Source organism: Xyrauchen texanus, chromosome 40 (genome assembly GCF_025860055.1).
Source record: "Xyrauchen texanus isolate HMW12.3.18 chromosome 40, RBS_HiC_50CHRs, whole genome shotgun sequence".
NCBI lineage: Eukaryota > Metazoa > Chordata > Actinopteri > Cypriniformes > Catostomidae > Xyrauchen > Xyrauchen texanus.
This window is the reverse complement of record NC_068315.1, coordinates 17,171,383-17,196,587: the sequence shown is the minus strand read 5'-3', so window position 1 is coordinate 17,196,587 and position 25,205 is coordinate 17,171,383. Positions and strand designations below refer to the sequence as shown.

Sequence of the window (25,205 nt, the reverse complement as noted above, 5' to 3'; positions counted from 1 at the left end):
CTTCTCTTGTTTCACCTCATCCCATCCCAAATGCTGCTGCTTGCACACAACCCTTGGATCCGGAATGGACACTGGAGTGCTGCCCGGACACCTGCAGGGCCAAACAGCACCTAATCATCCCCAATGCCTCGTCTGAGCCAGTATTAATCTTGTTTTTCTTAAAAAGCCATTCACATGTGTGGTGACTGGCAACTAGATGTTGAGAATGGGGCTAGCAGTGGAGGCTGGCGTGAGACTGATATATCCTGTTGTGCTCTATGTATTTGCTAATAGCTTTAAACTACTGATAATGAGCTATCTTGCCAGAAAGTGGCCCAAATCCCCTCTCAATACTCACATATGTGTTTGGGGTTCAATTAAAGAAAGAATTAGATTGTGTGATTGGGGCGACACAGTTTATGTGATGACTGAATTCTATGGTGCATTCTTCAGTCCTATGTCGGGATATCACTCGATCTCTCTTGTTCAGTCAGAGTTTTTCCTTTCTTTCTTTCTTTCTTTCTGTCAATATCACTGTTTTTCAAAATGGCGGGACACAACCCAAAAATGGGTTGTAGGTTTGCTCCAATAGGGTCAATAAAATACTAAATGCAAAAAATAAAAATTCTTTTTAACTTTTTTGAAGTCAGACAAAATACTTCTTGTATCTTTAGTTGAGGATGTCAAACATCACCACAATTAGTTTTGAGCAGAAAATTAATGGCTGAAAAGAGTATCAAACCAATGAAATTCACACTTAACCCCCCAAAAAAAAAAATTCTATTTAGCTAATGTCCCATTAATAATTGTACAGATTGTTGAACAATTGCAGTTCATGGTAATATTGATATTTTCATTGCTTGATTCTAACCCTAAGAAGGTTTTTGCATCCTGGTGGATACAAACATTTGAGAGTCTTTTTGGGAAAGGAGCAATATTTTTGTGAAAAGGGGGGTCTCTGTAAGGGCACGTGACTTTGTACTTTGGTATCAACTTACAACCTTCATCTAAAAGTAACATAGCTGCATTTTTTGAGAAGGCAGCTGACCTCGAGGCAAATGTTCCTATATGTTCAATGATATTTTCATTATTTCTACAAGCTGTGAAATTGAAAATAAAAGTGAAATTTTGAATCAAAATATGGAAATGTACAGTACTTGGGCCCTAATGTGTTGGAATAAAGCAATCCATTCATTTAATCAAAGTAACTTTAAGTTCTTGTTCTTTTTAGGGTTAAAGACATTTTGTTAAATTTTGTATGATAGTTTTGGCCACTACTCATTAAACTGAAGTTGAGATCTAATGTAAAAACTTGGTCCTAAAGCAAAACCAGTTGAGAACCACCGTCATAGCACTCCTGCCACAATGCTTAATTTCTTTGTACTGTATTAGTCCTTAGCGTCATGTATCATTAAACATATATATATTTTTTTTCAATATTCAGTTCTTCCAATTTTGCCATTACCTCATTCTTGTAACTGTCTCTCTAGATGTGTTCATTTATTGACTGTATAACAATAAATACAAACAGAAAAGACTGCTTAGAAACTGCTACTGTCAAAATTCTGGGATGGAGTCCAAAAAATACCAGCCCAGGGCTGAATATTTCTTTGATTTGGACACCGTTCAGACTGTGTGATTGAGCTACTGTAATACATGTAATACATTGTCTGGCATTATTACTGTAGTGATAGTAGCCCACTGTTTACTTTCTTGGCAGTTGTAGGACTGGTTTATAATGACAACCACAACCCTAACAAACAAAGACAACAATGATTTATAACCCACCCAGGGAATTCTGCCCTCATCTCATTCCTAAATCAAGGCCTGTTATGGTATATAATTTTCTAAATAACATATGAATCTCCTGATGGGTAATAGAAGAGATAAAGGAGAGGAAGTAAAAGAGGTAAATGAACCAGCAGAGTAGAATAGATACAGATGGAATCATTGGAATATGGAAAAAAGAGAATGATGAAGAGAAATAAAGAGAATACACACTTCTTTCTGATGTCTGGCAGACTGTCACCAAAGTTTCTTTAATGCAATCAGGTTACTCAGTGGTCTTATTAGCAGCCAACCATTTTCTGTCATGCAAGTGCTGTACAGCTCCTATCTACTTGAACAGGGAAAGACTGAAATCTCCAGAGCTGTTGGTCAAAATTATATATATGTATGTTTTGCTTTTCTTTATTTTTGTATGATTTAATAAAACATTTTGATTACAAGAAATGAGAAGCACCCACTGTGATTAATATACATTTCAGAAAGATGAATTTGGCATGTCCCCATTTTTCTGTAAAGGTATATTTCGGAATCAATACAAGTTATGCTCAGTTGACAGCATTTGTGCCATAATATTGTTTAAAGCAAAAATAACTTTTGACTTGTTCCTCCTTTTCTTAAAAAAAAAAAAAAAAAAAAAGCACAAATCTGGGTAGAGGTGAGGCACGTACAATGGGGCAAATCCTTAAACATTACAATACTCTCTCAAAAATGATTTGGTGATTTTAATAAGCTTACTAACCTTTTCTTTGTAAAGTTATATCAAATTTGACAACTTCATTGCCATGACAACGTAACATTGTAAACCCTAAAGATGACAATTTAAACAACTGCTAAAATAATAACATGAGTTTTAACAGAAAAATCAATGTAAGTGCTTTTAGAAATGTATAAGCTTCACATTTCTGCCTTTAAACCCATGAAAAACGGACCCAATTAATTTCTTTTGTAAGTGCCTCACTGTAACCTTTTCAGCATTATGCCACAAATACTGTCAATTGACTTGAACATGTATTAAACCCAGAATTTGAATTGATTTGTGACCTAGAAAATAGTGCAGAATCTGAAATATGTCTTTTTCATGTTACACCATAACATTTAAAAATTTTCAAAATCCTAAAACTTTATTTCCAGGTTTAAATCAGCTTATGAATCCCATATTTTCAATGTGGACTCAAGATTTTGAACCCCACGGTACAAATACTGCTCCTCTAAGCAGAAATCATACTAGACCTTGCAACCACCCCTATTAAAGATTTATCTGGCGAGTCCTCTCACCCTGAACTGGGGTCAGTAAAGTAATCACATGAATCTGGTGCAGAAATTACCTTATGAGAGAAAATTGCCTTCTCGTTGTCTAACACAGTAACACAAAGATCTTTCTGTCCCTGGATTGAAAAAGATTGCCAGATGAACAGAACAGGGATTTCGCTCAAAAGTTCTTGAGTGCAAGGCTAGCTTTTGACTGATAAAACTTAGGCTAAGTCCACACTAACCCGTCTTAGTTTGTAACCTCTTTTCAGTTTTTCTAACGTCATCGTTTTTCAAAGAATGCATTTATGAACAGGCAATGGCAGTATTGCCAGTATAATGCTACAACAGCCAACACTGGCTATCATTTGTTTGTTTTTCACATTGAGGTTTTGTTGCCAAAGAAAATACAAAAAAATATTGTAACAAGTCAAATCAAGTCAAAGATTTTTTGAATTTGTGCAGTTTTTTATTTGTTCTTTTCCCAATACACATTGTTCCAAAGCATCTTTACAGAATATCAGCTGTAATGTAACTTCTCAAACACATGAATAACCAACATTCCTAGAAATATGATAAACAATTTGATTCAAACAAATCTGACTTTCTAAAGCTTAGTATTCATTTCACAGTTTAGTCCTCATACAGGTACAGGTTTATGATTTCTGAAGAAACACCAAGACGTGGTGCAGCAGTCAAGGACGTTCGTCGTTTACATAGGAAAACAATGAAGAAACAGAGCAGATGCACTCAAAAATAAATTTGGTGTAAACTACCCCTAACTCATCCGTTCGCATGTATCTGAGCGTGTGAGTGAAACAAGTTTGGAAGGCCTATATATTTTTTCATAAATTACAAACCCAAACTCAAACCTGGCAGATACTAACATGAACCAATATGAGAGACCTGAAAATGACATGTTCACGCGTATACCCAGAACAACAAGTCATCTCACACAGTTTTTTCAGAGCTTTCCTACAGGGGTGGGGGCCATCTCAACGTCCGGTTTGCAAAAACCGCTACTGAGGACATACATTTTTATTTGCTCTTCAAAAAAAGATTTTTTTCCATGTTTATTAGGTGCTACTAATTACCAATCAAAAAGTTAAATGGAAAATGCACACAGCAGTAATGCTCAGGTCTCAGAAGGGTATGAAAGGCATAAACATAGCAATCAACTCATTTTCAAATGAAAACATATTAGTGTGGATGTGGCCATTTACCACTGTTAGTTCTAGTGCTCTAATCTGATTGGACAAGCAGCATTCCAAGAGTGCTGTAATTAACTTAAATTCTACATGGCCGAATCACAGCTGGACTGACATTTAGAACATCAACACCCTTACTTGTGTGATATTTCTTAATTTATTATAAAATGTTAAAACTGAATTGTTCTGTATAAAATATAGTAGAAAAACTATACAGGCGGGCAGTGTCGAGTAGATTACTTCTGAATTGTAATCTGGTACTGATTACAAATTGCATGACTAAAATTGTAATCAGTAACAGTCTCTTGGATTACAGTTTGAAAGTAATATAATCTGGATTACTTTTGGATTACTTATGACATTGTTTATTTGATGTCACATGCATTTGAGTAGGATAAACTTTTTAACATAATGTTGCTTTCAGTAAATGCATTAAAGAAAACACTTATATTAGAATACAAAATATAAGAATTGATACAATTGGTGTGTGTGTTTTACTTGCTATTTGTCTGTTTTTGAGTAAAATGAAAAAGGCACTTAAAATGTTTTTACAAATGGCATTACAATTACCATCTATGTGTGGTAATAGATGAGGGCTGCATTTCCCAAAAGCATTGCAATCTTAAGTTGATCGTAGAGACCGTTGGCGCTGATGGTTTCTACGATCTACTTAGGTTTACGATGCTTTTGGGAAATGCAGCCCAGTTATATTTTTGAATCAACATCATGAAAAAAAAAAGTTGCCTCAAAAGCGCATTTATGTAAAAATTTTTAAGTAAAAGCAATTTGCGAAATTAAATCTTTATCACACTAATGCAACCGGTTCAGCATTTACGTATTACTGCTCCATCTTCAGCCAATTTATGGCTGGTGTCTAGTATCAGGCCTACATGTACAACCCTACATCTTATCCCCACCCTCCACTCAACAACACTCGAAGACTTACTGAAATTATATCAATTGTAGGCTAGAATTGTAGAATATATATTTTTTATATATTTTAAAAGAATTAGAGGAATCATTAAATTATGAGCAATTTACTGCCTTTGCATGATTAATGTGTAATCATGAAATCCATAACTTTAATTTGATTCAGAGTATTTATTTAATCTAGTTACAATTATTGTATTTGTATAATCTGATTACAATATTAGTGTAAACTGTTACTTCCCAGCACTGTAGGCAGGGTAGAATGGGCATTGACAGCATGAACGAGTGTGTTACATGCTGCAGACAGGTCTGTTTCTGTGCAAACTCTCAATGAACAATCACAACAGACAGAATGGCATCATGGTTGGCATCCACTACAGTTGCATGTCAAACCAGACTGGGACTGGAAATCTACCTCCATCCATCCATTCATTAGTTCTGTCATTTGATCATGCATCTATCAGCTGCGTAGTGACATGTGGAATCTGGGCAAGATGTCATGGTTTTCTGGCTATGGAGCTGCCATGCAGATGAGAATGGAAAAGACGTCAACCTTCATCAGTGAAAGCGCATTTGTAACTGAATGTGACATGTGCTGCTTCCAAGCAATCAGACATGTAGAACAAAGAAAAGTGGTCATGTTTTGATTCAGACATTGTCAACATTACTGCAACAAGCAAACAATTGGCAGATGATGTTACAATTATAAAACAAAAAACGTTTATCAAACAGAGATAGCAAACGTCATTTCTAATACTTTACGTCATCTCTAATTGTCCATTCTTTTTTAACCCTGCTGAAAAGACCTGTCATGTTTATTCTGTTGGTTCCTGTTTTTCATGTCTCTTATTTTGAAAAGTTCATGTCATGTGTTTCCCTAGTCATGTGATGTCCTGTTTTCCCTCCATGTTCATGTGTCTTGTTTTCATTGGTTCATTGTTTGATTACCTTGTTATTAGTTCTAGTTTGTAATTGGTTTTAGTTTATTAGTCTTGTTATCTTGTTTAGTGTTCTGTTTGATCATTGGTTTATGTTCCCCCATGTCTGTGTATTTAAGCCCTCATGTTTGCTATTGTCTGGTGTCTAGTATTGATGTATGTATATGTAGCCAAGCCATGTTCAAGCCCAAGCCCAAGCCCAAGCCCAAGCCCAAGCCCAAGCCCAAGCCCAAGCCCAAGCCCAAGCCCAAGCCCAAGCCCAAGCCCAAGCCCAAGCCCAAGCCATGTTTATGTTTAGTTTAGTTCATGTGTTGAGTTAGGGTTTCACGATTGTAAATAAACTGCACTTGGGTTCTTCAGTTCATGTCATCTTGCCATCTTCATTGCCATTGCCAGCCATAACGTTACAGAATACTTGACCGCCCAATATGGACCCAGTAGTTTGGCTCTTGCATCTTCGTCAGGGGAATCAACCCCTGGAGGATTCCAGCAATGCAAAGTGAACTTCATGAAGTTCCACGTCATGGCCGCCGCCGAGCCAGGGTTCCACGTCATGGCCGCCGCCGAGCCAGGGTTCCACGTCATGGCCGCTAAGCCAGCATCCAAAGAGCCAATGTTGCCTGCCTCATCTGTCCCAGAGCCTGCACTGCCAACTATGTCCTCACGGAGGAGGAGGAGAAGGGATTTCTTCTCTGAGTCTCAGCCCATGTTCACGGTTACAGAGGTCGTACCCGAGACTCAGTCCATGCTTACGACCACAGAGGTTGCTCTCGAGACTCAGTCCATGCCCACAACCACAAGGGTCGCTCCCGAGACTATGTCCATGCTTACGACCACAGAGGTCGCTCTCGAGACTCAGTTCATGCACACGACCACAAGGGTCGCTCCCGAGACTCTGCCCATGCCCACGACCACAGAGGTCACTCCCGAGACTCTGCCACGTACACGACCACAGAGGTCGTCTCCAAGTCTTTGCCTATGTTCAGAACCACAGAGGTAATTTCCAAGTTATCCACGGCTCCGCCTTCCATGACTTTGCCCCAGTCCATGTCACAGCCGAGCCAGAGTCAGCTCCAGGCCACGTCACAGCTGAGCCTCAGCCTGCACCACGCCACATCACAGCCGAGCCTCAGTCTGCTCCGTGCTACGTCACAGTCAGGCCCCAGACTTCTCCATGCCATGTCACAGCCAAACCACAGTCCGCTCCATGCCATGTCTTAGACCCGCCTCTTCTCCATGGTCCAGGGCCCCCTATACCACCTTGGTCCTCAGCCCCATCGACTCTGCCCCTCGAGCCTCTCGTGCGGGGACGCTCATTCCTCAAGCGTGTACGCTTAATGCAGCTAAATTATAACGTGATGGCTCGCAACTTATTGAATCATAATATATGTGTCACTGTGCTTTTCTTATCATGAAGATGAGGACAATATGCAGCTTTATTAATGAGAGAATTCATTTTTTTGTGCGTTGAAGATGGATTGAAGTGAACAGAAAGGTGAGAGAGGGTAGACTTCACCCCATTATACACTGCAACAAAATATGTTTTACATTTGTTTTTGTTTTGGCTTGTTTTCCAAAAATAATATCTAAAACTCCTTTTAAAACAATGTACATTTTCTTTAGCAGTAATACTGCAGAATATAATTTTTTTTAGCTGAGAATGTTCAATATAATATTAAAAATACAAATATTTTAAAATGCCTAAAAATCCTTTAAAAAAAAAGATGCATTCACCTGAGAAGCAGCATATAAGATATTTAGACTTGCTTTTAGAGAATAGATCTTGCATATAAGAATATTTAGTATTTAGTCAATTATTAAAATAATCGTTAATTGCAGCTCTCCCAGCATGATATTTCTGGAGAAGATAGTTGACCAATAAAATATATGACTATATTCTCTGCCTGTTTTTACTGGTTTATGACACTGCACAGTCACATTTCACAGCTTTTAAAAATTTAAGGAAAACAAATGGGTTCTACCCATTTTCAGACAGACATCATCCTTTATTGGTCTCTCATTTTTACCCAATGCATCCAATGTGCACTTAAGAAAAATGGACATAGCTCTTTAATAATGTCACTGTAGGTCTGTGAATGATGTTAAGGTGTTAACTTGGCATGTCTGTGGCCTCATTGCTGCAAACACTACCCTCACTAGCTGTCCAGCATGGCACGCCCCAGTTCAGCATCCTCTCTCTTGCTCTTTGTCTCTCTCTCTCACTTTTCAAAGTGCCCGTATCTCCTGGTCACTCTCTAGATAAATCCATCTCAAACTGTCTTAGTTTGACATCTGGATCCAATGTATTCTGACTATTTCCTGTGTCAACATTTCTATCCCGTTTCTCTCTTCAACTCTCTTCTCTGATGTGAATGTCTTGGTTTTTGTTTCGCCATGCCTTACCAGATCATACAGTAATTATTGCTGAGGTTTCATTCACTGTATTGTTTTAAAGAGCAGACCTTCAGCCCCATTTTTGACACCATTCTTCCATTCTCTCCATTCCATTCAAGTTTATCAGTAATCATTGTACTATAAATATCCACAATATCCTCTGTTTCTGGGTCAGTGTAGTTGGACGAGGCATGAGGCCCAACAAAAGAGTGAAGAATGAACAGATCTGTACACAAAATTTTCTAGTGTTAATTAAAAACACCACAAACTCTCCCTTATGAAAAACACAACATCGTCTGGACAGTGTTGGACTGCACCTCCTCAGAGCCTTTAAATCTCAGCACATTAATCTGTAATGGATCACACTGAGTTGAGGTTGGTGACATGTTCTGGGCTGTGGCTTTGACTAGCGAACAGAGAGAGCAAGCAAACAGTGGCAATATTGTGTGGGAGTAGATGGAGAGAGAGATACAGACAGACAGAGGTCCATAGTAACGCTCATAAAAAGCAAAGCTCACCTTAAAGGATTAGTTCACAACCCCCCCAAAAAAATTCTCAGATGTGTAATATTTCAAGTCTGTAGCTCCATTCAATGCAAGTGAATGGTGACAGAACTCTGAAGGTCCAAAAAGCACAGGATAAAAGTAATCCACATGACTTCAGTGTTCAAATCCATGTCTTCAGAAGCAATAGGTTTGAGGGAGAAGTCCTTTTTTATTATAAATCTCATCTTTAATTTTCACTTCCACATTGTTCTTTTGTTTTTTGGGGATTTGAATTCTTTGTGCATATCACCACGTACTGGTCAGGGCTGGTCAAAGGTGGAGATAGTAAAAAAAGGACTTAAATATTTATTTGTTTCTCACCCACACATATCATATTGTATTAACCACTGTAATCTTATGGATTTATTTAATGCTGCCTTAATGTGCTTTTTGGAGATTAAAAGTTCTTGCCACCATTCACTTGCATTGAATGGACCATCAGAACTGAGATATTCTTCTAAAAATCTTTATTTGTGTTCTGCTTCATTTTTGGGTGCACTATCCCTTTAAGGCAAATTTCATCCCATTTTTTAAATTCATTTTTAATTTTTATTTCTGTGGGTCTGCACAGCAGGTGACAAATTCAATTACATTGTGACAGCCAAGATAAAGCAATTGCCAACAGTGGCCCAAGATTCAGCATGTGAGATCACAGAATAATAAGCCTGGAGTTTTCAAATCCTCACATCATCTTGTGTTTACAAGTCAGAGTAAACACCCAAACACACATTCCACCAGCAAAATAACAGAACTGTACCAGGGTCAGAAGTTTAGCATAATTTCCTAGAAAGTGCCAAAGATGTCCCAGATATTTAAAAAGTTGGTCTAAAAATTCAGTCTTTTCTAGCGTTTGATATATTTCATAACATTCTATGCCTTTCTAGAGATGGGGTTTAGTATGGGTTTAGTGTCTTTGGGGACACTAGATTAATTTTGTATTCTGTTCTGCTCTGTGACAATAGAAAGACGTATAGACTGTAGAATTGTAAATAATCTAACATAATCTCTAGGCAAATATAGAATATGTATTTATCTAAATGATTTTTTTTTGGTGTGTTATAATACCTTGGCCTTTATTTATATCTTCTGTATTCGATATTGATTTGAATTTAAAATATACAACAATAATTGTCTAGAATGAGAATTTATTTTAATTATTCAATTGATGTATTTGATGCAAATGGATGACATGTGTGTTTTTATATGGTTAGAAAACAGATATGCCCCCCAAAATATAAATATGCCCCTGAAAATCAATTCCAGGGAGCAAGTATAGTCCCTTGACAAAGAGTTAAAGGTATAGTTCTTCCAAAATATGAAAATTGTGTCATCATTTGTGACCTGCTCCATAATTTTGGGTCACTTTGTCCCAGAAACACATTTTGAGTTTTATGCACTAAAGTAAAAAAGAAAAGCATTTAAAGGATTATATCTACACTGGTTTGGAGTAGAAACATAATAATTACATAGCTAGAAAGCTTAGATCTTCCTTCTTAATTAAGTGCACAAAACTCGAAATGTGAAAAGTTACTCAAACTGATGGAGAAGGTCAAATTTACTCACCGTCATATTGTTCCAAACCTGTATGACTTCAGTCTTTGGTGGAACACAAAAGGAGATGCAAGGCAGAATGTAAGATCATTCTTATGACTTATCATTCACTTTCATTGAATCTTTTTTCCAATTAAAGTGAATGGTGACTGAGGCTACCATTTTGCTTAATATATCCTTTTGTGTCCCACCAAAGAAAGTAATTCAGGTTTGGAACAACATGAGCGTTATATAATTTAAATTGTTCGGTGAACTATTCCTTTAAGTTCTGACACTGACAAGAAAGACTCTGTGGGAGATTGTGAATATTTTCTTTCTTGTACTACCAGGGCATCTCTAAAAACAATTCAAAATCTTGACCATATTAACAAGAAAAAGAGGTCATCCATTGGCTTCCTGTTCTGGGCATGGAAATAGTTATTGGGAGAGTGGATGTGCCATTTTCTGGACAAATGATTCAGACCTCTTAACCTATCAGTAAATATAAGTCCCACAAACAGACTTCAAACGTGAGGCCATAGCTCGCCACTGAGGTATTACTGACCGGTATCTACACCCTGCTGTAAATAATGAAGAAAGACAGAGGGAGAAAGGAGAGAGAGAGAGATTGATTCATGCTGAAAACATTTACGTAAAGTGTTATCAGACTTAAAAGATAAGGCTTCATCAATGCACCGCAAACCTTTTTCAACTCCAATAAAATTCAGCTTTGGCTCAGCTTTAGTGTCATTCCAAAATGGAAAATGTGAATAAAAGCAAACATCTTTGTAAATAATTGCAAATGATGTTGCTGTTTTTCAAAAAGCAGAATGGAAAATCTTGTTTTGATCTTGCATTGAGAGTTAGTGTGTGAGCATTTGTATGTTTTTTTGCAAGTTAATTCTGCCCAGAGATAAATACAGAATTGCTTTCCACAGAAACCTTAGGAAAAGAACAGTGAGTGGAGTGTAAACAGTGTTTGTCAGGGGTTTGTAAGTGTTTTCTGAACTAAATATTGATTTTGGACTTTGATCCAAAATGACAGACTTAAATGAATTGCAATGATGTTCCTTCAGTGTTTGCTTACATGCACATTCTCTCTTTCTCTATTTCTCACATATTTTTATAATAAACTCTTATTTTCTAATTTCTGTTTTCAACTGTTAATTTAACTTCGTGAAACTGCCTCTTTTTCCCATTCAGACACACACGCGCGCGCGCGCACGCACGCACACACACACACACACACACACACACACACACACACACGTTGTGTTTCCAAGTTTTATGGGGACTTTCAATAGACATAATGGTTCCCTTTTGAGAGGTCTCTCCTATTGCGTAAGTAGCTTACGCTATGGGGAAAACTCAGTTTCTCGAGAAATATTGAAGTCTTTATGTAAAACGCATTGCAGCTGCACAGCAGACAGCAATGAGCGAGGCAGCTCGGTCACTGGCTGTGCTGCGGCAACATGCTCGAACCAATGACGGGGTGACTCTGAACGCGCGACCAATGAGCGCGTTTCGCGCCCGCACGCTCAGAGCCCGCCAAGATGGGCGTGGCTAAGGCTATATATTAGGCGCCCCGTCATGAGAGTTCTTTAGATTTAATCTCCTTCAGCAAAGACCTTCTCTTCGCTGGATCCTCCGGATTATTGGAGTCTTTTCACCCGTCGTCGACAAGCCTACAGCAGGACTGCTACGAGGACGCCGGCGCCTTCAGCCGCCTTCAAAGCCTTCTGCTACGCCATCCGGCGCGCATCACCTTGATATCCTTTTACTAAAAGCTACTTTGCAAGTGTTCGCCTCTGCGACGCTTTTTGTCCTTTAGTGAAAGAGCAAATTCGAGGCGTTGTTTCAAATGCCTTCGACCTGTGCCCTCTTCCTGACGGGGACCGTCACATTTTCTGCGCTCGCTGCCTGGGACCTGACCACGCAGAAGCTGCTCTCACTCGAGGTGGATGCGACGAATGTGACTCCCTGGGCCTCACCGAGCTGCGCGCTCGCTTTGCCGCCTTCGCCGCGAACGAGCCTGCTACCACCGTGCTGCCATCCCCTCTGTTCGAGCCGCGCAAGAAAAAGCGCCACTCACGGAGGCCGCCAGAGCACGAGGACTTCAGTGATGTCACGCCAGGCCAGTCCCCGTGTGCTTCACCACCACCCGAGGACTCCCTGCCGCCAGTTCAATTCACGCAGGCAGACCAGCACCCCTCCAGAGCGGTGGGTCTCGTCTCGTTCGGCGCGTCAGGGGACGACGGTGAAAAGGATGACAGCCTTTCCATTGACGCTGCATCCGGCGACTGGCGGGCTTGGCCTTCGACCCAGCGCCGTCGACATTAGCGGACACGAGCAGGGGCACCAGCATGGACTCAGAGATCGTCCGCATCCTGTCTAAAGCCGTGGAAGACCTCGGGCTCGACTGGTCTTCTCCGGAAGAACCCGCCCGCAGCCGGCTGGACGAGTGGTTCCTGCAAGAGCGCCGGCAGGCCCTCGACAGAGACCCTCCCCTTTCTTCCCGAAGTTCACGACGAACTCACAAAGTCGTGGAAAGCCCGCACTCTGCTCGCTTGAAGCCTTCTTTCTCTTCCTCGCTCTCCTCGGTGGGCGGCGCAAGAGAAAGAGGCTACGAGAACCCGCCCCTCGAGGAGGCTATGGCCAACCATCTGTGCCCACCCTCCACCGCTGGATGGAAAGCCAAAGCTTCTCATCCCTCGAAGCCCTGCCGATCTACCTCAGCTCTCGCCGGTCGCGCATACGCCGCCGCCGGCCAAGCTGCGTCAGCGCTTCATTCCATGGATGTTCTGCAGGTCTATCAGGCCAAACTTCTCCGCACCATGGACGAGTCTGGACCTGAACCTGAGGCTTTCATGGACCTGCGCAGCGCTACTGATGTAGCCCTGCGAACCACAAAGGCCACCGCCCAATCCATCGGCCGGGCCATGGCTAACCTGACTGTCCTTGAGCGCCATCTGTGGCTGACGCTAACAGAAATGAAGGACGCGGATAAGGCGCCATTCCTCGACGAGCCTATCGCTCAAAGCGGCGTGTTCGGACCGGCGGTAAAAGAGTTCGCTGAACGCTTCACTGAAGCCCGGAAGAATTCGCAGGCTATGCGTCACTTCCTGCCCAAGCACTCCAGCTCGTCACAGAGCCGCCAGAGACCGCCTCAGCTGCAGCAGCGAGCCAGGGCGGCGCCTCCCGTCTCCCAGCCCAGACCTGAAACGGACACTCGACGCTGCTCGCGTTCCGCTAACCGAAAGCAGCCGCCTGAGCGACGGGGACCTCGGCCCAAGATCGTGCTGAACCCGGAGCCTCATAAGTTTTCCTAGCCATAGGAAGAAAAAGAGAGAGTGCGTGTCTCGCAAAAGCCGGACCACTCTCTCCAAAACGTGTAAAACATTACCCAGTCCCCTTACAGGCGGCTGGAAATGTCTGTACAGCAGTCAATGGGCCAGTCACAGAACTTCGCTCACTGGCATTCAACCGCCGTTTTAACGGCAACACACAGAAATCACAAAAAGAGTCATTTTCTGCCTGTGTCACTAAGGGGTCACGTGTCCACACTAAAGTGCGCATTCCCACATATCAGTACTGTCCAAACAGTGCCGAATACTTCCCCAGCTCAAGCTGGACGCCCCATAAATGTGGATTGTGTGCCTATTGTCATGTATGCACCACTACACACAAGCACTGTTCCCACAGTTATAAACACTTCCCCAGTAAAAGCGGGAAATACTATAAAGGTAGCGTGCGTGCCTGCTGTCATGCATGCACCCCTACACACAAACACTGTATGCATGCCCAAAAACCCCCGCCATGAGCGGAGGCTTTATGAAAATGGCGGCGTGCCTACTACGGTATATGCACCCCCACCCATAAGCGCTGCCCATAGTTTCAAACAGTTCTCTGGCTCATGCCGCGAGCATCACAGATGTGACGCGAGCCAAGAAACTCCCGCTAAGAACGGGAAGCTTTATGAAAGTGGCGCGCGTGCCTATTACAATGTATGCACCCCCACCCGTAAACACTGTCTATACAGTTTCAAACATTTCTCCAGCTCATGCTGCGAGCATTCACGGAGATAGCGGCGTGCCTGTAATCTCACACGCACCCCTGCACTCGGCACTCAACAAAGCTGCTCAGCGGCTCCAGCGCCTCTGAGAGCTGTAAGCTCAGTGTTAGCACAAGGCAATTCGCCGGCAGGGCCCATACGTCACTGCGACACGTCCCCAGCCAGCATTCAGCCCATATCTGTCGCGAGCAAAAGCCTGGGAAAAAATCCCGACATGCCGAAATGGGTTTTGAACATAATAAAACACGGTTACTCGCTTCAATTCGCTCACAGACCACCCCGCTTTTCAGCGGTGGTCGAGACGAAAGTGAGGAAAGATGTTTCACATGTTCTACGCACCGAGGTGCTCAAACTGATAGAGAAGGGCTATAGAAACTGTTCCTCCCTCTATGAGCGAGGCAGGTTTTTACAGCCGCTACTTTCTCGTCGAAAAGGACGGTGGCCTCCGCCCCATCCTAGATCTCAGACATCTGAACAAAGCTTTAATGATTCAGCTCGTTCAGAATGTTAACAACCAAACATATCCTCGCGCAAGTTAGCCCGGGGATTGGTTTCTATCAGTGGATTTGAAAGACGCTTACTTTCACATTCGATAGCGCCTCATCACAGGCCATTTCTGAGATTCGGCTTTCAAGGGACAGTCATACCAGTACACAGTACTACCATTCGGCCTATCATTGGCCCCCCGTACATTCACGAAATGTATGGACGCAGCACTTTCTCCCCTGAGACAGCGAGGAGTGCGAATACTGAATTACCTTGACGACTGGCTAATCCTAGCACAATCAGAGTCAGTTAACGACGCACAGATCTTGGATTATCAGCCAACTAGAATACCTGGGTCTGAGTATCAATTTTGCAAAGAGCATGCTATCCCCCAGCCAGAATATCTCTTTTCTGGGAATAGTGCTAGACTCAGTGCAGATGACGGCGCTCCTCTCATCAGAGCGCGCACTCGCTATTCGGCGCCTTGCAACATCATTCAGAGCGGGCGCGCGCCGTCAAACGATTTCAAAGGATGCTCGGTCTCATGGCCTCGGCATCAGCTGTACTCCAGCTAGGATTGTTGCACATGCGTCCTCTCCAACGCTGGCTCAAGAGCCGTGTCCCCACTCACGTGTGGCTCTCGGGCCACTTTTTAATCAGAGCGAATCACGGCTGTATAAAAGCCCTGATGCCCTGGAAGGCCGTCGACTGGTATCAAACCGGCGTGAGTCTGGGCGTGAACACACGGAGAAAAATGATCACGACAGATGCCTCCAAAATAGGATGGGGGGCCCTTAGGAGGGCAGGCCTGTCTCCGGTTTTTGGTCAAACCCGGAAAAGCGCCTACATATAAACTGTCTGGAAATGAAAGCGGTCGCCTTGGCTCTCAGAGCCCTGCTTCCGTACCTGAAAAGCGAACACGTCCTGGTCGAGCGGACAACATGACGGTAGTATCGTATATAAATCGCCAGGGTGGACTCAGGTCGAGCTCCCTGCACTCTATGGCCAGGGAGCTCATCTTATGGTCACAGCACAACCTGCGCTCGCTGAGAGCAGCGCATGTGCCAGGCGTCCTGAACCAGGGAGCGGACATGCTGTCCAGAGACAAAGTTCTCCCAGGAGAATGGTCTCTCCACCCCTGACGGTTCAGTGGTTATGGCAAACCTTTGGCGAGGCAGAGATCGACCTCTTAGCCTCCAGGAAAATGCGCACTGCCCTCTTTTCTTCTCAAAGAGCACGGACCGCTCGCCCAAGTCTGGCCGAGCCGCCCCTTGTATGCTTTTCCCCGATCGCGATGCTACCTCAGGTCATCAGTCGGATCAGGGAGGTGAAATGTGCAGTGCTCCTGGTAGCCCCACTCTGGAAGAACCAGGCGTGGTTTCCAGATCTGATGCAGATGATGCAATCTGCCCCATGGCCGATTCCGTTGAGGCTGGACCTCCTCAGGCAGGCCAGCGGGATGATTCTTCATCCCGCCCGATCTGTGGGCGCTTCATGCATGGCCCCTCAACGGGTTCCAGAGAACCTCCCCAGCGGAGTGTTGAGAACCATCACTGAGGCGCGAGCGCCCTCTACGAGGCGCTTATATGCCCAAAAGTGGAAAGTGTTCAGTGACTGGTGTGATACCAAGAGCTTGAACCCCAAATCATGCGAGATACCAAGTGTATTCGCCTTTTTGCAAGAGCTGCTGGAGGCGGGCCGCACACCCTCCATGCTCAAAGTCTATGTGGCTGCCATAGCGGCGTCACACAATCCTGATAAAGGACGCTCATTAGGGAAAAACGACCTAATCATTTGTTTCCTAAGAGGCGCTAGGAGGATGAACCCTCCTCGCCCCCCCTTGGTACCGATCTGGGACCTGGCCACGGTCCTGGACGCACTCAAGAGTGCCCCATTCGAACCTCTCCGAACCGTGCACCTTAAACAGCTCTCGCTCAAAACTGCGCTCTTGCTGGCACTCGCCTCAGTCAAGAGAGTGGGCGACCTGCAGCGCTGTCATCAAGCTGCTTGCTTGGAATTTGGACCTAATGACTGCAGAGTTGTCCTTAGGCCAAAGCACGGGTATATTCCTAAAGTGCTCTCCACACCCTTCAGAGTACAGGTGATATCTCTGGCAGCGCTATCGTCTCCAGCAGGCGAAGCGACGCTAATTTACTCTGCCCGGTCAGGGCGCTCAGAGTATACTTGGAGCGTTCTGCCCCGTTCAGACAGACGGAACAATTATTCGTATGCTTTGGCGGCCGCACTAAAGGTCTCGCAGTTTCAAAGCAAAGAATATCGGCTGGATAGTAGATGCTATAGGCTGGCTTATGAAGCCAAGGGCCTTTAATGCCCCTTAGGCGTCAGAGCTCACTCTACGAGGAGCATGGCCTCCTCGTGGGCGTGGTCGAGTGGGATACCCATTGAGGATATTTGTGCGGCGGCAGGCTGGGCCTCGCCTTCGACATTTATCAGGTTTTATAACCTACAGGTCCCCTCATTGCATTCCAACATTCTATCAGCCTGACTGTAGTATGGACTGGAGTACGTATATGCTGAGCATTATCTCCTCCCTTATAAGGTCCGTCTCTGACTGACTTAGAGAGTTTTTATGCATATCAGTAAATAGAAAAATCAGTACATAAGATATGTGCTTGTGTTTTTACAATGAGCACCCCACCATGGGCCACTTTGGGGCAAAGGCTCTGTATTATCCCATTATATAGCTCGCCGTTGGCGGCTCGTTGAATAATCACTTTGCTTTAAGGCTCAGGCATCTGCCTCTGGCTTTATAGAGCGAAGTCAGCACGCACGGCGTTTTGCATGGTGTTCCCATAGCGTAAGCTACTTACGCAATAGGAGAGACCTCTCGAAAGGGAATGACTCGGTTACTAACGTAACCTCGGTTCCCTGAGAGGAGGGAACGAGTATTGCATAAGCTGCCGTGCTTGTGCTTGGTCAGTCGCTTCAGTCGATTGAACCTAAAGAACTCTCATGACGGGGCGCCTAATATATAGCCTTAGCCACGGCCATCTTGGCGGGCTCTGAGCGCTGGCGCGCAGCGCTCATTGGTCGCTGCGTTCAGAGTCGCCCCGTCATTGGTTCGAGCAAGTTGCCGCAGCACAGCCAATGACCGAGCTGCCTCGCTCATTGCTGTCTGCTGTGCAGCTGCAATGCGTTTTACATAAAGACTTCAATATTTCTCGAGAAACTGAGTTTTCCCCATAGCGTAAGCTACTTACGCAATACTCGTTCCCTCCTCTCAGGGAACCGAGGTTACGTTAGTAACCGAGTCGTTTTTATACTGACTAACCCCTACCCCTAAACCTAACCCTCACAGAAAACTTTCTGCATTTTTACATTTTCAAAAAACATAATTTAGTATGATTTATAAGCTGTTTTCCTCATGGGGACCAACAAAATGTCCCCACAAGGTCAAAAATTTCGGGTTTTACTATCCTTATGGGGACATTTGATCCCCACAAAGTGATAAATACACGCTCTCTCACACACACACACACACACACACACACACACACAGCTCTACTTTCTGATGCTATGACTGCAGGAGTCTCTCAGTTGACAATTTAAAAGCCTCTCTTTCTCTCATTCATCCATTTTTTTCTTTTCCCCAATCTGCAATCCATTCTCACTTACAGTACAAGCTGCCAGAGCAGCAAGTGTCTGTTTACACCTCTACCACTCACAGCCACCACTTACATCAATGTGAATCCAAACACACTTTTGAGTGTGTCTTGGACTATTAGCCATTTATCAAGATATATTGCTTTTGACCTTAAGAGCAGTTTATACACAGAACTGTGCTGAGAGTTCATATTTGTTTTTCTGATTAACAGTTTTTACACAGAATCAACAATTAAACTTCAAGCAAAAGTGGAGCCAATTCTGTAGCATAAGATCAAAAAACTCAGTGGCAAAGCCATCTGGCCCGGAGACTTGCCTGTAAGCAAGGCCTTAATTACCTCGCACAGCTCCTCCACGGTTATCTCAGAATCAGATTTATTTTGCTCAGCCATCAGTTTATGAATTTCTAATGGTTCCACAAAGTTTTTAACCACCAGCAGGTTTCACTCGGGAATGGTAGAAAAACATTCTCTCTGTTTTATATATCTAGTCAAAAGTTTTTTTTTTTTTACTACAAAAGGATATTTACTTACTTTCCAAGAATACATATATAAAGCTATTCACACAGGCAATTCTTTGTATTTTTCAGTATATCTTATTACAATAGGTCAAAACAAAAGTTGTAAATATTCTCATCCCAGGTTTATGTTGCTTTTACTGAGTTTGATTCACCTTTTCCCCTTTCTTTCACAATACCTCAGCTTTCATCCCTCAACTTCCAGCTCGTCCCTCATTTCTCTCTCTCCTTATTCCTCTCCTACTCCTTTTACTCATCTCTCTTTTTTCACCTTTCTCTTCTCTCGTTCTCTCTTCTCTCGCTCTGGTGATGGATGATGAGAAACCATTTTGACAATTGCAACCAAGAGTCTGCAGCAAATCTTGGCCTCAGCCTCCTGTCTTTTGGATTGTTCAGTCATTCCTCCCTACTTTTTGAAGGATGGAGCAAAGGAATGATGGCTGTTTCGAGAGGTTACTTCTCAGAAAAAGAGAGAGAGAGAGAGAGAGAGAGAGAGAGAAATATCTCACTTGATTCTTGAGAAATGTTTGCTGTGTTTCTGTGCATAAAATTTGGTGTTTGAATAAGAATGTGTTATTTACAATAAAAAGAATACATACAGTGTATTTGGACAAAAAAAGGGGTCATAACATGAGGAATATTTTATTTCCTTGATCTTTTGACATACAGAGTTCACCTAAGTTTACATCAACACATCATTGGCCCGCCCCCTGATGCTCAGTCATAAAAGGTGAAGAGAAAAAAGCAGTAGAGATAGATTTCTCTACACCTTCTTGTCCATCTGGACTATATTTATATATAGTTGAAATCAGAAGTTTACATAAACCTTAGCCAAATACATTTAAACTCAGTTTTTCACAATTCCTGTCATCTAATTGTAGAAAACATTCCCTGTCTTAGGTCAGTTAGGATCACTACTTTATTTTGAGAATGTGAAATGTCAGAATAATAGTAGAAGGAATGATTTATATCACATTCCCAGTGGGTCAGAAGTTTACATACACTTTGTTAACATTTGGTAGCATTGCCTTTAAATAGTTTAACTTGGGTCACATGTTTTTGGAAGCCTTGCACAAGCTTCTCACAATAAGTTGCTGTAATTTTGGCCCATTCCTCCAGACAGAACTGGTGTAACTGAGTCAGGTTTGTAAGCCTCATTGCTCGCAAACGCTTTATCAGTTTTGCCCACAAATTTTCTATCCGACTGAGGTCAGGGCTTTGTAATGGCCACTCCAATACCTTGGCTTTGTTGTACTTAAGCCCTTTTGCCACAACTTTGGAGGTATACTTGGGGTCATTGTCCATTTGGAAGACCCATTTGCGACCAAGAATTAACTTCCTGGATGATGTCTTGAGATTTTGCTTCAGTATATCCACATAATTTTCCTTATCTATTTGTGAAGTGCACCAGTCCCTCCTGAAGCAAAGCACCCCCACAACATGATGCTGCCACCCCATGCTTCACGGTTGGGATGGTGTTCTTCGGCTTGCAAGCCTCACCCTATTTCCTCCAAACAGTTAAATTTTTGTTTCATTAGACCAGAGGACATTTCTCCCAAAAGTAAGATCTTTGTCCCCATGTGCACTTGCAAATTGTGGTCTGGCTTTTTTTATGGTGGTTTTGGATGAGTGGCTTCTTCCTTGCTGAGCAGCCTTTCAGGTTATGTTGATATAGGAATTGTTTAACTGTGGATATAGATACTTGTCTCCCTGTTTCCTCCAACATCTTCATAAGGTCTTTTGCTGTTGTTCAGGAATTTATTTGCACTTTTTGCACCAAACTACATTAATCTCTAAGAGACAGAATTTGTCTCCTTCCTGAGCGGCATGAGGGCTGCATGGTCCCATGGTGTTTATATTTGCGTACTATTGTTTGTACAGATGAACGTAGTGCCATCAGGCATTTGGAAATTGCTCCCAAGGATGAACCAGGCTTGTGGAGGTCCACAATAATTTTTTTCTGAAGTTTTGGCTGATTTATTTTGATTTTCAGTTAGTGGTGGTGGCGTAGTGGGCTAAAGCACATAACTGTTAATCAGAAGGTTGCTGGTTCGATCCCCATGGCCACCACAATTATGTCCTTGAGCAAGGCACTTAACTCCAGGTTGTTCCGGGGGGATTGTCCCTGTAATAAGTGTACTGTAAGTCGCTTTGGATAAAAGCATCTGCTAAATGCATAAATGTAAATGTAAATGTAAATTGTCCCGTGATGTTTAGCAAAGAGGCACTGAGTTTGAAGTTAGACCTTAAAATAAATCCATAGGTACACCTCCAATTCAGTGCACCTCCTATCAGAAGCTAATTGGCTAATTGTCTAAAGGCTTGACATAATTTTCTGGAATTTTCCAAGCTGCTTAAAGGCACAGTTAACTTAGTGCATATAAACTTCTGACCTACTGGAATTGTGATATAGTCAATTAAAAGTGAAACTATCTGCCTGTAAACAATTGTTATACAAATTACTAGTGTCATGCACAAAGTAAACGACTTGCCAAAACATGGTTTGCTAATATGAAATCAGTGGAGTGATTAAAAAATTAGTTTTAATGACTCTAACCTAAGTGTATGTAAACTTCTAACTTCAACTGTATATATTTATTAAGTCAATATATTGTTTGTTTTATTACCATGTCATTAAACAATCCTACAGTCTAAGCATACAGCAATGCTTTTCCTGTTCTCACAGGACACGTTCTTGAGATCCATCTGTACTATTTTTAATTGTCGGCCTACAATATGTACATATACATCAGACGGACAATTTTGGAGCTTCTCATTGGTATTCAGCTTCTTAAACGCTGAGTTTTTATGACACTACATCAAAGTTAAAACTTTGAATATCACGTCTCGAGACCTCTGCTTTCTTTTGTGTGTCCTCCAGCTTTCCTGCATGACCTGCTCTCATTCTGTGGCTGTGCTGCTTTCGAAGTTTGCTGAGGTACGCTGACCACCCCCTGCTTACGCGGCTTTTTACAACACATAGTTACACATACTTCAAACTTGCATAGCTCCAATGGCAAAAAATAAATAAATACATACTTTTATAATGGAATTTCTGTACAGTTCAGTGAGTATGATTAATTATGTAATTTTTTAACACATTTTTTTCAATATAATTAATCACACTTAAATCGACAGCCCTAATTTGATACAGCACAAAGAGACAGACTGAGATCTTTCCATAAATGTCTGTTCTATGAGATTTTGACAGTAAAGCTAGATAAGGCATTGTCCCGCTGTGGTCAGTGAGCAGTCAGCTACTGTAAATCACCCAGTTAAGCATGTACTCTTTAAATGCCATATCCCTGCTAGGCTGTAATTCTAAATTACACATTTCTCCTCATCTCTTGAAGTCTCTGTCAAACAATACTAAACTGGCATGTTAGCCAAAGCCTGTAGTGCTTTGAGGGCAAAGAGAGACTTTCAAACTTTTAATGGCATCAGACTCTGAATGTTTTTTGTAGTGTATTGGATGTGTAGTCACTTGTGTAAAAACAGCAATAAAAGCATACTGTACATTCCTAGCTGTACACACACAGAGTTGTCCATCGTCAGATAAACAGCAGGCCCTGCATATTCATAATGCCTGAATTTACATGCTGCCTTTTTAGCCAACTGAATAATGTATTGCCGTTAAAGGCTTGCCTGAATAGCCCACCAGGCAGATTAAAGTGAGGCTGGTCTGCAAGCTGCAATGATGGTTGTTAGTCAAAGAGATTCTACTTTTCTAGGATAATTACTTTTAAAGCACTTTGTTCAGAAGCTTCAGTTCAATAATTCTGCAGGACTCTTATAAGTGACTGGCACCTATGAGCCCTGGTGGCCTTGTCAAGCCTCTCTGTTTTCATGAAACATATTTCTGTCTCTTGCCTCTATTTAATGTCCACTGCCCTTGAAAAGAAAGTCTTTTTATGTCATAAAACACAGTTTTGGTTCAGTGACAGTGCTTAGCTGACACACTAAAGCACAGCCAAATGAATGATTGGAAAAAGAGTGTTAGTGGTTTTTTCTTTTGCAAATTTAATGGGAATATTTTTTTTTTTTTTAAGGGATAGTTCACCCAAAAAATTTAAATTCTCTCATGATTTACTCACCCTCCTGGCATCCCAGAAGGTCAGAGGCATCTGTCTTCTGCATAACACAAATTAAGAAGTTCTGTTGGTCTTTAAAATGCTGGTGAAATGGTGCCAAAATGTGAAGCTCCAAAAAGCACATAAAGGCATCATAAATGTTATCCATAAGACTCCAGCAGTTAAATCATAAATTATCATCCCTTCCTAGGTGATATGCATGAAGGATGTGAATCACCAAAAACAGAAGAAGTATGTGAAAGTGAAGTGGAGATTGACTGTGCAAGGAAGAGAAAAAATGACTTAAATATTTATCTGTTTCTCACCCACATTTATCATATCGCTGCTGAAGATATGGATTTAACCACCAGAGATGTCTTATGTGGATTTTGGAGCTTCAAAATGTTGGCACCCTTTTGCTTGCATTGTATGGACCTGCAGAGCTGAGATATTCTTATAAAAACCTTTGTTTGTGTTCAGCAGATGAAAGATGGCATTTTAGATACGCATCTTAGATGGTGTGAGGGTGAGAGTGAATTTACACTGTAGATCACAAACATATAAAGTATTTCTTTATATATATATATATATATATATATATATATATATATATATATATATATATATATATACACTCACCTAAAGGCTTATTAGGAACACCTGTTCAATTTCTCATTAATGCAATTATCTAATCAACCAATCACATGGCAGTTGCTTCAATGCATTTAGGGGTGTGGTCCTGGTCAAGACAATCTCCTGAACTCCAAACTGAATGTCAGAATGGGAAAGAAAGGTGATTTAAGCAATTTTGAGCGTGGCATGGTTGTTGGTGCCAGACGGGCCGGTCTGAGTATTTCACAATCTGCTCAGTTACTGGGATTTTCACGCACAACCATTTCTAGTGTTTACAAAGAATGGTGTGAAAAGGGAAAAACATCCAGTATGCGGCAGTCCTGTGGGCGAAAATGCCTTGTTGATGCTAGAGGTCAGAGGAGAATAGGCCGACTGATTCAAGCTGATAGAAGAGCAACTTTGCCTGAAATAACCACTCGTTACAACCGAGGTATGCAGCAAAGCATTTGTGAAGCCACAACATGCACAACCTTGAGGCGGATGGGCTACAACAGCAGAAGACCCCACCGGGTACCACTCATCTCCACTACAAATAGGAAAAAGAGGCTACAATTTGCAAGAGCTCACCAAAATTGGACAGTTGAAGACTGGAAAAATGTTGCCTGGTCTGATGAGTCTCGATTTCTGTTGAGACATTCAGATGGTAGAGTCAGAGTTTGGCGTAAACAGAATGAGAACATGGATCCATCATGCCTTGTTACCACTGTGCAGGCTGGTGGTGGTGGTGTAATGGTGTGGGGATGTTTTCTTGGCACACTTTAGGCCCCTTAGTGCCAATTGGGCATCGTTTAAATGCCACGGCCTACCTGAGCATTGTTTCTGTCCATGTCCATCCCTTTATGGCCACCATGTACCCATCCTCTGATGGCTACTTCCAGCAGGATAATGCACCATGTCACAAAGCTCGAATCATTTCAAATTGGTTTCTTGAACATGACAATGAGTTCACTGTACTAAAATGGCCCCCACAGTCACCAGATCTCAACCCAATAGAGCATCTTTGGGATGTGGTGGAACGTGAGCTTCATGCCCTGGATGTGCATCCCACAAATCTCCATCAACTGCAAGATGCTATCCTATCAATATGGGCCAACATTTCTAAAGAATGCTTTCAGCACCTTGTTGAATCAATGCCACGTAGAATTACGGCAGTTCTGAAGGCGAAAGGGGGTCAAACACAGTATTAGTATGGTGTTCCTAATAATCCTTTAGGTGAGTGTATATATATATATATATATATATA

General features: G+C 42.2%; 1 protein-coding gene across 2 annotated transcripts in view; it reads right to left on the bottom strand.

Moving 5' to 3' along the window:
• Positions 1–25,205, bottom strand: part of LOC127633296 (homeobox protein Mohawk-like) — a 44,207-nt gene that overhangs the window by 5,691 nt on the left and 13,311 nt on the right. The gene's annotated exons all lie outside the window — the stretch shown is intronic.